The sequence below is a fragment of the Rattus norvegicus genome, chromosome 1 (assembly GCF_036323735.1).
Source record: "Rattus norvegicus strain BN/NHsdMcwi chromosome 1, GRCr8, whole genome shotgun sequence".
In the NCBI taxonomy this organism is placed as follows: Eukaryota; Metazoa; Chordata; class Mammalia; order Rodentia; family Muridae; genus Rattus; species Rattus norvegicus.
Genome location: NC_086019.1, coordinates 243,060,967 through 243,073,698, shown reverse-complemented (window position 1 = coordinate 243,073,698; position 12,732 = coordinate 243,060,967). Strand labels below are relative to the sequence as shown.

General features: G+C 38.7%; 1 protein-coding gene across 4 annotated transcripts in view; it reads left to right on the top strand.

The window, feature by feature from the left end:
* The window catches only part of Htr7 (5-hydroxytryptamine receptor 7), a 124,573-nt gene that overhangs the window by 99,938 nt on the left and 11,903 nt on the right, over positions 1-12,732 (top strand). The window lies entirely within an intron of this gene.

Genomic DNA, 12,732 nt, shown 5'->3' with positions numbered 1-12,732 from the left:
GGTAGAAGTTCAGAGTGGTTTCCAATCTTCTTCTACAGCCCACATGCTTGATATAATTCCTTCCCTCCAATGTTGGTGGGCTTAATCTAACAAGATATGCTCCCTTTCAAGGACGATCTCAAGATCAGGGAGATTCAGAGTTCTCATGTGATCTTGGAGAAGTGTCTTTCATGAACTCTATAGCTTGAAGGAGGTGAATTGTTAACAACTATGTATACTTGGCAGAGGACACTGAGTCTTGTAGCACTTCAGTCCTGGCCAACATGATTGAGCCTGGTAAAGCCATGGGGTAGAGAACTCAGTTGAACCTGTGCCTTAGCCTTTCAGAACTGTGAGCTACAGTGGCAGTGTTTAAGCCACAAAATCATGGTAATGTGTTATGTAGCAACAGTAGGCTAATAATCTATAAATCTTAAAAGTGATTTGCTTTATTTTAATTTAGTCTGAGTATCTCTGAAAAGAAATACTTGTTTTGGGGGCTGGAGAGAGATGGCTCAGTGGTTAAGAGCACTGACTGCTCTTCCAAAGGTCCTGAGTTCAATTCCCAGCAACCACATGGTGGCTCATAACCATCTGTAATGAGAGTCAATGCCCTCTTCTAGTGTGTAAAGGACAGTGCAGTCATATAAATCTTTAGAAAAAAAGAAATACTTGTTTTTTCCTCATACAGAGGGCTGTACTATTCTATTTCCATATTTGGTTGGATTTTGTCATAGTTTCTCTCTCTCTCTCTCTCTCTCTCTCTCTCTCTCTCTTTCTCTCTCTCTCTCTCTCTCTCACACACACACACACACACACACACACACACACACACACACACACACCTTCCTCTTTTCCTCAGTATTGGTACTTGAGGGAGAAATCTAGAGTGTTTGCTGCTCTGAATCATAATTGCAACTTGGAAACATCAGTGAAATGGATTAAAGGAATAGTGGAAGATCATTCTATAATGGTTTTATAGAACAGATCAACATGTAGATTAATGTCAAGTGGGAGGTTTTGTGTGCCTTTAAATTAATTTTTTAGAGAAATTAAATTTTTAATTAAAAATAAGACTATTCACATACATTGAGAACATGGTACAAATCATAACTGAACAGACTTTACTTTTTAGAAAATGCATAAATGTATGTACTATCCGTAGATAAAGAGATAGGACTTTAGAGAACTACTATGTTTAAATCTCTTACCCATTCATAAACCCCTTTCCTTTAGTTAACCACTATTCTCTTTATGTCACCTTAGACTAGTTTTTGCCTACTTTTAAAGTATGTGCTTTCTTTTGTTTTGGGCTCATTTAGTTCAGCAGTGTTTGTGGGAAGCAAATGTCAATGGCTAAGCTCTGGATGGTTCTTTCGCGTTGCTTCATAGACTCCCATCCTATCAGCAATCTAGAGCTCCACTCTACTTGGGGCACTGTGTTCACTTCCATCACGTAGAGCAAGGTAGCTTCATTTGGGTCTGTGGCACATTGTGCTTCTATGAACATTCTTAATATGCAATGTGGTACTTTGGGTAAGCATCATTCCCTATCCAGAAGAGTTACTGGATCTGAGAATGTATATTATTAAGTTTTATAGGTAGTATAATCAGATCATGTCCAGCAACAGTTTCTTAAGTTACTGAGTCAAGTGACCCCCCCTACCAGTGACCTATGAGAACTGTAGTTGCTTCATAACAGGGCTCCTACTCCCCCTCACCCCCCCTCCTCCTTCTTGTCATTGTCGTCATCATTGTCATCATCACCATCATCGTCATCATTATCATCTTTAATTCTTCTAAATGGCAAGGCATCTTATTGCCGTTTTGTGTGTATTTCTCTCTTGATATGTAGTGACCATCTTTCTATATATTTATTGAACACTAACTATTACTTCTCCAACTTTATGTCAGAGTACATTATTAGGTTATGAGATCAATTTTGTGAATTAAGATCAAGCATCTAAAGACTGAGGATGTTGCTCAATGTTAGAACACTTGCTCTCATGCATAAGACTCTCAGTTTGGTCCCCAGCACTGCAAATAGAACAAATAGAGCATCAACATTTAGAAGGTCTGAAGTAGGGGTTGGGAGATGCCTTGGTTGCTGAAGAACGTAGGGTGTAGATATGAAAACCTGATTTCTAGCACCCGTGTAACAAAGTCACACATGGTCTCTGGTCTATAACCCTAGAGGTGATGAGGATGAGAGAGGTAGATACCTGGAGTTTGCTGGCCAACAGCCTAGCCATTTGGCAAATGCTGGGTTCAATGAGAGCTCCTGTCTCAAAAGATAATGTGGAAGATCATCAAGGAGATACCCGAAGTCAACCAATGGCCTCCATATATACATGCACACAGATACACAAACACAAACTTACACACAAACACTAAAATGTCTTAAATAGTTTGGCATGCATCAGAAGAGAGGAAATAGGAATTATAATGTTAAGTATTTTTGGAGAATTTGATTTCACTTGCATATGTATACATACATACCAATTTTAATGTATATATGTGAATGTGGTTATTATATCTCTTAGTATGAACTGTGGCAGAAAGGTTTACAAAACCCTGTTGTGTATTCCATACCCAGAGCCCCTCTAACTTGAGTAAGACATAAAAGCTAAGACTCATTAGTGCAGTCCGTGGACTGAAGCATCTGAGACTGTAAACACAATGAGTCATCATCACTGGAAAGGAGGATGGAACATAGTACAGTGCCTGTGACCCACAGAGGGAGGCGTCCTGCCAGTGTCTGCAATGAAGACCCCGTGTAGACAACCCCAGGCACACAGTTGTTCCTGGGTCTCCAAGCTTTCTGTGAAGAGAAAGGTGGCTTTAGAGCCTCAAGTTTCAGAAGCTGGTCATGATGCTGACCAGTTTGGGGAACCTCTACTGTGGGTGCAGTTTTCTTCTCCAAAGGGAGAACATCTCAAGAAGAGGCTTTCTGGAGTGTGTACAGTTATTTTAGAACAATTCCACCCATTTCTTGTACTTCTTGATATTATCCCAAAGCAGTGAAGTGCAGAAGCCGTCTAATTAAGGGCCATTATCTACATTTCTATACAGCTAGAACAGGAGGCAAGCAGATGAGTGGGTTTGTTTCCAATCCCTCTCTGTGTGGATTACGGCTCCTTAATCCTCTTTCTTTCAATCTCCTACTTCAGTTGAACTCCTGGTGTGAGTTGCTTGCATTTCTCAATTATATATTACTTTGGCATCTTTGTCTTTGAGACCAACTGTATTTTAACATTTGTATGTACTTTAAGGCTCATTTCTGAAAGCTTCATAAAATACTGTGCTTTCTAATTAAACATTAGTGCTATAAATATTAACTGTGCACAATTAAGAAACATTCAGAATCAATCTATGATTTTTTTCCTATTTTTTTATTCTCCATGTTGAAGGTAAAATTTTTCCTATACAAACTTTAGGGAGAATGGATAATTTGGATAAATACTTCCCTGAATAGCAGTATTGCTTAATATAGTTAATTATAGGACTTTAAATACTCACGAGTCCCATTGTGCAAATCTGTGAATGTAAGAAAACACTTTTGACATGCTAATCAAATAAAACAATGTAAGATTTAATTTTCCACTTCCAAAGGATTTTATGTACTAGAATATTCTCTGTTGTTAGATGCCGTTAGGTAATTTAGGAATGTTAGAATTGTCTTAAATATTTTATTTTGTTCTTAAAGTGAAAAATATCATTTTTATGCACTTACTGGCTTCCACCTGCTCAGAGGCAAAGCAGGGGAGTGGGGGAAGTATTGTGGGAAGGGGTTACCTGGAGGGGACAGAGAGAGGGATATAAAGCGAATAAGTAAAGCAAGCAAGCAAGTAAACAAAAAAAAAAAACCTTCAAGGGTAAACACTGTAGAGAAAAATTTAAATCATTAAAATCTGTACAACTCAAATATAATTTCTATTGACATTTTGCTGTACATTGTGCGAATATACCATTATATATGCATAGAAACAAAGATATACCTAGTTGTACATGAATAGCCAGACAGTGGTGTGATGTAATAATCTGTTACTTATCCCTGAGGGCCAGATGTTGTTTTCTATCCACTTTTCTTTTTGGTTTGCATGTCATTCAACATATATGCATATGTGCATCATGTCTTTGGATCGCTGGTGACATCACATTCTGGTGTGTGAGCCACACTGATTTATGTAGTCTCTTGTCAAAGTGTTAAACAGCATGTTCCCCCCCCCATCTTTTGTTAACATGGTTGTAAACTAGTCATTTGGTTTTGCACAACTGTCTCAAGATAAATTCTTCAAAGTCTGGTTTCTGAGCCAAAGGGTAAATTATGATGCACGTCAATGGACAAATTGGTCTCCTCTCTTAAGTCTCAGTCCTCTCTTGTATCAGAGCCATGGAGTTCCTGCTCCCCCAGTTTTCCAGTTTTTTATTATAAATAATCAAAGAGATTTGATTTAGATATTTGCAAGTGTTTATTTAGACGGCTAGTAATTTCTTCTTTGGTCAGTGTCTTGGTTAGGGCTTCATTGCTGCGAAAGACACAATGACCAAGGCAACATTTGTAAAGGATAATATTTAAATAGGGTTGGCTTACAGTTTCAGAGGTTCAGTCCATTATCATCATGGTAGGAAGTATGGATGCATGAAGGCAGATAAGGTGCTGGGGAAGGAGCTGAGTTCTACATCTCTATCCAAAGGCATCGGACAGGAAGGTCTTTTCCACACTAGGCAGAGCTTGAGCATAGGACCTCAACCCCACCATGAGCCTCCAAAAAGGCTACATCTATTCCAACAAGAACATGCCTCCTAATAGTGTCACTGCTTGTGGGCCAAGCATTCAAACACATGTCTATGGGGGCCAAACCTATTTAAACCACCACAGTCAATTACTTTAACAATTTCATTGGAATTTTTTTTGTTCACCAGTCAGAGTTCTGTGAGAAGTGAAATAATGTAATTTGAATCCAATTTTTTTGTTTGGCTATCATTTTTTAAACTATTTTTATTCTTGCAAAAAATTCATAATCACGCATCTTGATTTTGTTAACCCTCCCTCAACGTCTTCCCTTAACTCCTTACATATTGACCCCCATCTGCTCATCTTCAAACTTCTTGTCCACTTGAAAATATGTACTAACCCATCAACTCCAATCTGTGCTGACCATATCTTTCTGAGCGTAGAACCATCAACTGGAGCACAGCCAACATACTAGGAACTATATCCTTAAAGAAGACTGGTTTTCCCACCCCCAGAATTGCCAATAGCTCTTTAGTTAGGGGGGGGGGCTCATGAGCCTCTTCCTCTCCATGCTTGAATGTTGCCTGGCTTAATCTTATTCAGATCTTGTGTAAGCAACATGAGCTTCTAGGACTTCAGAAGTAGTGGTCCTGACATGCTCAGAAGGTACTGATTCATTCTGGTTCTGCCTGACTTCTGGTTCTTACAACCTATTCACTCCTTTTCCCATGATGGCTCCTTAGCTTTGGTGAGGGGTGAGATGGATGTCCCATTTGTGGATGAGCATGCTATAGTCATTTGCCTCTGCACCTTGATCAGCTCTGTGTTAACTGCTGTTCACTGCACAGAAAAACCAAAACCAAAACCAAACACTGCTCTAATGAGGTCCTAGAAATGCACCATCCCCGGCTCAGAACTGGTGAGAACTGATTATAACTGGTCTGTCCCTTGGGTCTGCAGCAAGGGCTGGAGCTATTTGGAGATATATGTTGTTTGACTTTAGTTGTTCCTGTAGTGATTTTAAAATTTAAATAAATGTCACTTGTTAATTTTCCAGATTTATTTGTTTATACTTGTGTGATGTGTGTATGTGATATGTCTCTGTATGTATGTATTGCACATATATATATTCATGCATGTGCCCCTGGAGGCCAGAACAGGATATGGTGTACAAAATCATTGTGCCTACATTTTCCCATTTTGTCTAATGAAGGGCTCTTTTTAAAATAACAATAAACCATATATGGTAGAAATACTTTTGTAACAATTGTGAAAACTGTGAAGAGTTGCATTTATAATGTCCAGTACATTTATATTTGACAACTTAAAGTATCCTATCATCTAAAAAAGTAAAAGATTATAAATATATCATTTATAGTTCAATATTTTGTATCGTACAGAACCTTACTCCATCATTGCTGTGTTGAAGGAATCCATGTATTTTCTCATTGTAGACTTCAGTTTAATTTTTGGCATAATAATGTTTGACCCCCTGGGATTATATTTAATTAGGCGAAAGAGAATAAGCAAGTGTTGCTTTTATCCTGCTTTCCAGTAAGCTATTACAATGCACTTCTATTTAACCTCTTATTACTGATTTTAAAATGTCTCTCTTTAATACTCCCCCTTATATATTTGAACCGTTTATGAGACATCTCACACCTGCTCTTAACCAAAAAGTCCAAGAAGCAGTGACTCACGGGGTCTACTGTGTTGAAGTTTTCAGTTTTCACGGTGTTTTGAATTGAGTTCGGCGTCTTGTGCGTGCTAAGTAAGAACTCCACCATCAAGATGCAGCCCTGTACCTTCCTGCTTTTGTAAAAGGACAATTCATTTCTGTGGCTTTTACACTAGCTTCAGTGAGATAGCTATCACTTTGATATTCCTTTTCAGGTTACATGTCCATTTTTACACAAACTAAACTGTGAAGTCATTTGGCCAAGTTAACAGGAGTCCTGGACTGTTATTCCACTGGGGCTGTATGAGGTTTATAAGTTTGTTAATGGAAAATTGGCACTTCCATAGTACTAGATATTCTTATTAAAGAAAAAAATTTTTTCTTCATGTGTTCTTTTATGGATTTTAATGGCACTATAAGTTCTTTTTGTAGGAATTGACTATTTTTAAAAACTGATAATATTTAAAATATTTTCATTTTAAAGAATGTAATCTTCTTTATAGTATTTAAATTTTAATAATCTACACCTAAGGTGTTGGTTTTCGTTTATTTATTTTATATCCAGAAGCTTTAGGGAACACTTGAGGGGTTTGTATGTTACCTGTCAGTTGATTTTAACTTTCTAAAGATTTACCAAATGAAGTCTAGTGGGGGCGGCAACCTTTTTATTATAGAGTGTGACTTAAGAACTTAAGGACATGCAGTCAAACCCTGACAGTGTTTATGGAACATGATTTGTGCCCTGAGAGCAGACTATGACCTCTACCCTTGAAATATGTTAGTTAAGTGTGCTAACAAGTACGAGTAGGCATTCTTGTCTAGCGTTCTGAGATATCGTCTAGCACTCCATTGGTCAATCTCTGATCACAGGTATTTGTGAATTTTCTATACTTACGTAAAGAGGGGAGAGACTGTATTTTTCAAGTGAGCTTGAGGTATAGTTTCTTCATCTGGCTGGGTGTGTGTGAAGAAAACATTTAATAAATGGTTAAGAACTGCATCTAATAAATGGTTAAGAATTTGTGAATTCTGGGAGTGCTAACGTTTTTTTGTTTTGCAGCCATCCAAATAAAATGTAGCTTCTTGTCCTGAGCAATTCTATTGCCTTCTTGGAGGTTTCACTCACTAAATCAACCACTTACCCCATAAGTAGGTGTTGGGCTATCTGTCCATGCTACCTCGTGATCACCTTGAAAACTGTGTGAACTAGCCTCAGTTCTCTAGCTCTTGGGGAATCTTGTATTGGAGGGTTAAGTTAAAACAGATCTATATGTACACTTAATGGAACAACTCCATTCAGCTTTATGGCAAGATCAGCTTAATCTTGAGGCTCCTATCAGTGCCAAGGAACTTTTTTTGGGGGTTATTTTTTTTTTATTTAAAAGATTTTCTGGATATCTGTTACCATAACTTGCAACTGGGATTGTTCCATATAACACAAATCCTATTTCATGTTTCCTTTCACCCTTCTTCTCTATATTTATTCCTTTTGCAGCGAAGCATTTGATTACAGGCATTTATTTTCCTTTAAGACCATTATGTAGTTTTTGTAATAAAAAATGCAGAAACAAACTAGAACCAGAAGTATTCTCTACAGAGACTGTCTACCAGGTAAGTACACATGTATATAACTATACAGAAGTACATTAGGAATACATGACATAGATTTTCAAAAAAATATCTCTTTCATACAAACTGCTTGGTAACTGCTTGGTAATTATAGTCTTAAAGTGTTACATTAGACAAGCTATACCTGCAAGGATCAACCTTCAATCAGTTATCACGCAGTGTGTCTGTTGTTCTTGGTTGACCATCAGTGAAGATCAGAGAGTACACAGGAGGCTCACTTAAAGTTGAATTTCAGATAAAGCATTGCTACAATTTGATATGGAGTGTCCTCCTCAGGCTCATGTGTTGTATGCTTAATCCCCAGGAGGTGGCGCTATTTCAAGTTCTTGAAACTGAGCTGGGAGTAGTTGGAGGAACTGGGTTATGCTTTTGAAGGTTGTACCTAGTTTTCTGTCACCTCCATTTCTCTTCTCATCTCTCATGAAGGGAATAGCTTCCTGTAACCCTCTGGGTTTTTCTTGTCTGCCCAGTTCTCAAATAACAACACAGGAACTATATTTATTAATAAATGCAAATAACTTAGAGCTAGGCATTGTTTCCCACTAGGTCATAACTCAATTATCCTGTTAGTACTAATCTAAGTCTGCCATGTGGCTGGTTAACTCTCCTCAGTATCACTTCCTCTGAGTCAGGGTGGCAAATCCTTCAGCATTTCACTCCTTTCCAGAGTTCTTATCTCTTCCCTCAAAGTCCTGCCTATTCTCCCCTGCTTTGCGCTACATAATCCAACTCGTTATTGACAGGTGATGTTTTAACACAGTGCACAAGAGATCATCCCTACATTTCCCTCTTTTAGTCCAATAAAAGGCTTTTCCTCCAACAGCAACAAACTGTACACAATATGAACAAATATGAAAACTATCAGGTAAGAATTACATGCACAATGTCCAGTCCATTTGTATTTGATAATCTTGGGAGAAGGTACTCCATTCTCTATCATAGTGGATTAAAAATTCTGCACCTAATTCACTTTGTATCATAATTCGTATTTACTAACCTTAAAATGTATTCTTAGACCTTAAATTATTGTCTTAAATCCCAAACAACTTAGGCTTAATTGTGAAACTATAACTATTTAGTCTTCACCTCTACAAGAATCCTGAGAAGTATAAATATTGCTTGAGTAAACAGGGAGTACAGAGCAAACAGCTTCCAAAAGTATAAAATTACAGGTGTTGCTGGCTATTTGATCAGTCACCCAATGTTCTATGATGTTGGAGCATCATCATTGGTCATCTGGCCCAGTATATCTATCAGACTTTCCCGTGAAGCAGGGATTATGAAGGGCTTGCCTATCCTATTCTTGAGAAGCTTGGTAGTTGACTTTTTCCATGTCCTGCTTGTCTACAGTTTAGAGAGCGTAGAGAGCATGCTGTCTGCACTTGAGGCAAGGGCATCTTCTTCCCCGGTGACTAGCTTGGTACATTTGAAGCAAACTTCATAAGGAGGGTTTTTTTTAATTCTCATTGAAATATGAGAATGGGAGTGTGTAGGCTTAGATTTTTCAAAATCTACTTAAATAAGGGTTATTAAACCCTTCAATCTCCCTTCTAGCCTGCTGACCAGAAATAGGAGAGAAAGGTGTTTAATAGCACCAGAGTGATGTGAACCTGTTTGGGTAGTTCTTTGAGGACAATTCCAAATCTTCGTTGTCAGGATATCAATAGTCCAGTAAAAAAAACATCAAATGAGAATCAGTAGCAGCACTCCGGTCCAATCGTCAAACACCAAACACTAATCAGTAGCAGAGGCTTGATCCAGAAGAAACTGTGAGGTTTTGCAGAATTGACATGAGTCATTGAAGTGGCAAGAGGCAGCAGGAATACCATAAGTTCTTTGGCGAGTTTCTCTCTATGAAATCATGATAAACAAAGATCAGTGAAGACCAGCAAAGTGCTCCAAGGAATACCAATGCAAGAGCGTTGTCATCAAAGACCAGAGAAGTGTTGCAAGGTGAACCAACGCAAGAGCGTCATTCACTGTCTGTTGGGTTCTTCAACTTAAACCCTTTCCAAACATCACTCGTCCTCTCACATGTCTGCCTCAGGATAACATGTTCTCATGTATCTGCTTCAGCAAAACATCTTCTCCTAAGACAGCTTACAGAAAAACATCACACAACATAACTGAGTCTCCAATGAAACCAGAGATTTTCACTCCAAGGGTTGTTCCAGAAGCTGATAAGTCTCACCATCAAAAGAATGCCTTTTATTAATTAAAGGTCTTCAAATGTCATATTCTGTTGATCTCTGAGGTTTTTGGAGACTACCTCTCTATCTATAGTAGATCTGAATAGGCAAAAAACAAAAACAAACAAACAAACAAACAAAAAACTTGTTCCTGTTTACTGTCTGTTCAACCTCAAAAGCATGGCCTTGCAATTAAGTATACAAGTATCTAACATGACTGTAAGCTTGGTAGACTAAATACTTATTGCACTTCTTAATTATCCTAAACAGTTTATAACAGTAGCTTTCAAGAACTAGAACTTTAATTTCACTTTTAAATGGGTTGCATAGATCAAATACCTAAACAAGAGTTGAAACATATACAGTATGTTGTATCAAACATCTTAATTTTGTATCAATATACAGAATCCATACAAATGTAAATTATTTGACTGGTGAATGCTTTTAAGTCTAAAAGTAGATTTGATAATCTGCCCTTTTATCCTAACATTCCTATAACTCCCTTTTTCTTTTTATCCCTGTTCACCCCTTTCCCCCCAATAGTAGATAGACGAGAGAGAGAAGGAAAAAAAGAAATAGAGACTTCCCTGAATCTAACATCCTTTACTTTGTATCCTCCTTGACTAAGACCATTAAGGACTTGTATCCAACCCTCATAAAATGATGGCAAACATCCATCAACTATTGAACTACCAAAAACCACACACTCTACCTCAGGAGGCAGCTCAGGCCACTCAGATCAGCAGGTACACCTCCCCCACCCCTTGCACCATGGCAGACACCCAGATGTTTCCAGTGGCAGTCAAGCAATGGACACCCACCTGACCTTTGGTGGTCACTTGGGCCACAGATACTGGCACAGACTTCAGCTGCAGTAGGACCACGGACCCAGCCAAGGTCCTGGACCAGGACCTCAGTATGGCCTCAGTTGGTTACACAGGCTCCTTATAGCTACTTGCTCCTCACCCCAGTTGAGTCTCTGGTTCTACATTCTCCACAGTGTACAGACCGCTTGGCTTCACTTTCTTATCCCTCCATTTCAACTTCATCTTTCCCATGTCCCCATCACAATTCACCCAACATGGTGGCACCTGTGGCAGCTGCTTGAGTGCCTTTCTTGGGGTGCCCTGGCCTCTGTAGTGTGAGTGGGTGCTTCTCGTTTGCCCCTTTTAACCCTTTGGGGAGTCAAAACAGGGCCCTAACTTCAGTTGATAAGCCCATGGTTATGTGTAAGTTTTACTAGGAATGAAGGCAGCAAAGCTTGTGAAACGAGGAAACTATGGTATGGACGCCTAAGTCCTTGGAAGGCACAGACAATCCCTTTCTACTTACTCTGGCTGTAGCCCTTCCCTCTGTTCCTCAGGCTTGCACATTGTGCTGCTTTCAAAGATTTTCGTCATCTTAATTTACTGCTATATACTCCACATTTATGAAGTGCCTGGCATGTGAACAGCTCTGTCTGGTCAACATATTAATATGGTGGACACAAAACAACAATGTATTGTGATTTCTCCTTTGGTAGACCCAGCCAATCACAGCTTATATGCCAAATGGTTTGGCCTATGATGACTATATCTGTCCTGAATGTGTACAGACTTGTTTTCTTGCCAGGATTACCAATACACTATGGCAGCACACCATCTACCCAGTGTTTATATCTTACTAGGTGTTATGAGTCATCCAGACGTGATTTATGTCATCAGCTCTGTGCGTGTGTGTGTGTGTGTGTGTGTGTGTGTGTGTGTGTGTGTGTAGGTTATGTGATATCCACATAAAGGATTTGGACAACTTTGCTGTCTGAGGATATTAAAGCCAATTCCAGAAGTGGACTACTTGCTGAAGATACTCATGGAGAACAAGTGAATCTGACTTGTGTGTTTTTACTGCATCTCCGTTTTGTAAATGGTGTGGCAACACAACAATGTTCACCGAAAAAGAGCATGACTTTAGAACTTCTGTGGGATAACTTAAGCATCAGGAGCACTAGCAGAATTTTTTAAAAATAGTTTTTAACTAATTGAGAACTTTTAGAAAAAGAGCTGTTGGTTCATGAGCCAGAAACTCTTACTTCCACACATGCTTCTATAGTGCATAAGGGAAGAGAGAGAAAAAAAAAAAAAGCCAACAGAATGGCGAGCTCTTCTCGAGACAATTAAATAACAGGGAAATTCCAAATGTTTACAAATATTAAGTCTTTAGTCAAACAGTTCACTGTGTATGTTTCTGTCTGTCTGACAGCTTTGTCCCTTTGGCATTGTTATTGTTAATACCTGATTAAAAAAAGTAAAACATAGACCCGTTCTTTATCTCTCTAGAAGCATACGTGGGGAAGACCCTGGATTTGCCTACCATTTATGAGAACGGTCCCCTTTTTTAGTGATCCAACTCAAAACTGCACAAGGCAAGCTGCTTTTAATTTTAAAGAATGATCCTCTGGTGTTGCTGTTTTGTGCATTTTATGGCAATAAAAAGAATCACTTCCTGCTTCCACCTGGAAAGTTTAAGAGTTCTCAGACTAC